The sequence below is a fragment of the Hemitrygon akajei genome, chromosome 6 (genome assembly GCF_048418815.1).
Source record: "Hemitrygon akajei chromosome 6, sHemAka1.3, whole genome shotgun sequence".
Taxonomy (NCBI): Eukaryota; Metazoa; Chordata; class Chondrichthyes; order Myliobatiformes; family Dasyatidae; genus Hemitrygon; species Hemitrygon akajei.
Window position 1 is genome coordinate 88,329,559 of NC_133129.1, and position 4,450 is coordinate 88,334,008.

The window sequence follows — 4,450 nt, forward strand, 5'->3', positions numbered from 1 at the left end:
TTAAAACTGTGCCCTCTCATATTAGCCATTTCAGCCCTGGGGAAAAACCTCTGACTATCCACACGATCAATGCCTCTCATCATCTTATACACCTCTATCAGGTCAGCTCTCATCCTCTGTCGCTCCAAGGAGAAAAGGCTGTGTTCACTCAAACTATTCTCATAAGGCATGCTCCCCAATCCAGCTAACATCCTTGTAAATCTCCTCTGCACCCTTTCTATAGTTTCCACATCCTTCCTGTAGTGAGGTGACCAGAACTGAGCACAGTACTTCAAGTGGGGTCTGACCAGGGTCCTGAATAGCTGCAACATTACTTCTCGCTGCTAAATTCAATCCCACCATTGATGAAGGCCAACACACCATATGCCTTCTTAGCCACAGAGTCAACCTGCGCAGCAGCTTTGAGTGTCCTATGGACTCGGACCTCAAGATCCCTCTGATTCTCTACACTGCCAAGAGTCTTAACATTAGTACTATATTCTGCCATCATATTTGACCTACCAGAATGAACCACCTCACACTTATCTGGGTTGAACTCCATCTGCCACTTCTCAGCCCAGTTTTGCAGCCTATCGATGTTCTGCTGTAACCTCTGACAGCCCTCCACACTATCCACAACACCCCCAACTTTTGTGTCATCAGCAAATTTACTAACCCATCCCTCCACTTCCTCATCCAGGTCATTAATAAAAATCATGAAGAATAGGGGTCCCAGAACGGATCCCTGAGGCGCAGCACTGGTCACCAGCCTCCAAGCAGAATATGACCCATCAACAACCACTCTTTGCCTTCTGTGGGCAAGCCAGTTCTGGATCCACAAAGCAATGTCTCCTTGGATCCCATGCCTCCTTACTTTCTCAATAAGCCTTGCATGGGATACCTTGTCAAATGCCTTGCTGTAATCCATATACACTACACCTACGGCTCTACCCTCATCAATGTGTTTAGTCACACCCTCAAAAATTCAATTGGGCTCGTAAGGCACAAGCTGCCTTTGACAAAGCCATGCTGACTATTCCTGAACATATTATGCCTCTCCAAATGTTCATAAATACTGTCTCTCAGGATCTTTTCCATCAACTTACCATCAACTGGGCTGAAGTAAGACTCACTGGTCTATAATTTCCTGGGCTATCTCTACTTCCTTTCTTGAATGAGGGAAAAACATCCGCAACCCTCCAATCCTCCGGAACCTCTCCCATCTCCATTGATAATGCAAAGATGTTTGCCAGAGGCTCAGCAATCTCCACCCTCACCTCCCACAGTAGCCTGAGGTACATCTCATCCAGTCCCAGAGACTTATCCAATTTGATGCTTTCCAAAAGCTCCAGCACATCCTCTTTCTTAATGTTTACATGCTCAAGATTTTCAATGCACAGTAAGTCATCCCCAGAATCACCAAGATCCTTTCCATAGTGAATACTGAAGCAAAGTATTCATTAAATATCTCTGCTATCTCCTCCAGTTCCATACGCACTTTTAAGCTGTCACAATTGATTGGCCCTATTCTCTCACATATCCTCTTGCTCTTCACATATTTGTAGAATGCCTTGGGGTTTTCCTTAATCCTGCTCACCAAGGTCTTCTCATGGCCCCTTCTGGCTCTCCTAATTTCATTCTTTAGCTCCTTCCTGCCAGCCTTATAATCTAGATCTCTATCATTACTAGTTTTTTGAACCTTTCATAAGCTTTCCTTTGTACACTACGGTTCCTGTACCCTACCATCCTTTCCCTGTCTCATTGGAATGTACCTATGCAGAACACCACATAAATATCCCCTGAATATTTGCCGCATTTCTGCTGTACATTTCCCTGAGAACATCTGTTCCCAATTTATGCTTCCAAGTTCCTGCCTGATAGCTTCATATTTCCCCTTACTCCAATTAAACACTTTTCTAACTTGTCTGTTCCTATCCCTCTCCAATGCTTTGGTAAAGGAGATAGAATTGTGTTCATTATCTCCAAAATGCTCTCCCTCTGAGAGACCTGACACCTGACCAGGTTCATTTCCCAATACCAGATCAAGTACAGCCTCTCCTCTTGTAGGCTTATCTACATATTGTGTCAGGAAACCTTCCTGAACACAGCTGACAAACTCCACCCCATCTAAACCCCTCACTCTAGGGACATGCCAATCGATATTTGGGAAATTTAAATCTTCCACAATAACATTTGAAAGGTTTCAATAAGATCTCCCTCTTCCTTCTAAATTCCAATGAGTACAGATCCAGAGCCATCAAACTGTCCTCATATAATAACCCTTTCATTCCTGGAATCATCCTTGTGAACCTCCTCTGGACCCTCTCCAATGCCAGCACATCTCTTCTAAGATGAGGAGCCCAAAACTGTTCACAATACTCAAGGTGAAGGTGAAGGTGAAGGTGAGTGCCTTATAAAGCCTCAGCATCACATCCCTGCTCTTGTAATCTAGACCTCTTGAAATGAATGCTAACATTGTATTTGCCTTCCTCACCATCGACTCAACCTGCAAGTTAACCTTTAGGGTGTTCTGCACAAGGACTCCCAAGTCCCTTTGCATCTCAGATTTTTGGATTTTCTTCCCAGTCAGAAAACTGTCTGCACCTTTAATTCTACTACCAAAGTGCATGACCATGCATTTTCCAACATTATATTTCATTTGCCACTTTCTAATCTGTTTAAATCCTGCATCCTACTTGTTTCCTCAGCCCTACCTGCCCCTCCGCTAATCTTCGTATCATCTGCAAACTTGTCAACAAAGCCAACTACTCCATCATCGAAATCATTGATATACAGCATAAAAAGAAGCTGTCCCAATACCAACCCCTGCAGAACACCACTAGTCACTGGCAGCCAACCAGACAAAGATCCTTTTATTCCTACTTGCTGCCTTCTTCCAATCAGCCAATGTTCTAACTATCTTAGTAACTTTCCTGTAATACCACGGTCTCCTAACTTGGTAAGCAGCCTCAGATGTGGCACCTTGTCAAAGGCCTTCCGAAAGTCCAAATATACAACATCCGCTGCATGTCCTTTATCTATCCTACTTGCAATCTCCTCGAAGAATTCCAGCTGGTTTGTCAGTATGGTTAAGGAAACAATGCTGACTTTGTCCTATCTTGTCCTGTGTACTCCATCACCTTGTTCTTAACAATTGATTCTAACATCTTCCCAACCACTGAGGTTAGGCTAACTGGTCTATAATTTAATTTCTGCTGTTTTCCTCCTTTCTTAAAGAGTGGAGTGACATTTCCAATTTTCCAGTCCTCTGGCACCATGCCAGAGTCCAAAGATTTTTGGAAGATCATTTCTAATGTCTCCACAATCTCTACCGCTATCTCTTTCAGAACCCTAGGGTGCAGTTCATCTGGTCCGGGTGACTTATGTACCTTTAGGTCTTTCAGCTTTTTGAGCACCTTCTCCCTTAGAACAGTAACTGCACCCACTTCTCTTCCCTCACACACTACAACATCAGGCATACAGCTAGTGTCTTCCACAGTGAAGACTGTTGCAAAATACTCATTTAATTCATCACCCATCTCCTTGTCCCCCGTTATTATCTATCCTGCCTCATTTTCTAGAGGTCCTATATCCACTCTCACCTCTCTTTTATTTTACATAGTTCAAAAAGCTTTTACTGTCCACTTTGATATTATTTGCTAGCTTGCTTTCATATTTCCTCTTTTCCCTTCTAATGATTCTTTTAGTTGCTCTCTGTAAGGTTTTAAAAACTTCCCAATCCTCTATCTTCCCACTGATTTTTGCTTTGTTGATTGCCCTCTCTTTTGTTTTTATATTAGCTTTGACTTCCCTTGTCAGCCACAGTTGTACTATTTTGCTATTTGAGTATCTCTTCACTTTTGGAATACACATATCCTGCACCTTCCTCATTCTTCCCAGAAACTCACGCCATTGCTGCTCTGCTGTCATCCCTGCCAGCAGCTCCTTCCAACTCTACTTTGGCCAGCTCCTCTCTCGTAGCACTGTTATTTCCTGTACTCCACGGAAACACATCAGAATTTACTTTCTCCCTATCAAATTTCAAGTTGAACTCAATCATACTGTGATCACTGATTCCTCAGGATCCTTCTATCTTAAATTCCCTAATCGCCTCTGGTTCATTACATAACACCCAATCAGTATATCTTATCCCCTAGAAGACTCAATGACAAACTGCTCTAAAAAGCCATTTCTTAGGCATACAACAAACTCACTCTTGAGATCCATTACCGATGTCTTCTTCTTTCCTGTGTCTTCCCTCGTCATCTCCTCTTGAGCAAAAGCCCCAAGCCCAGCCTTAACGTCCCTCTCCAGAGAAACCTCCCATAAATTCCATCATCGTAATTGAATGGCACACATTTCTCCTCATCACTCATCTTCAACAATAACCCAAACAAGCTGAAAATGGAGGAAACTGAAAACAAGCTGCTCTTACAGAACTGCCAAAATGAAATGCACACAGCATGATGGA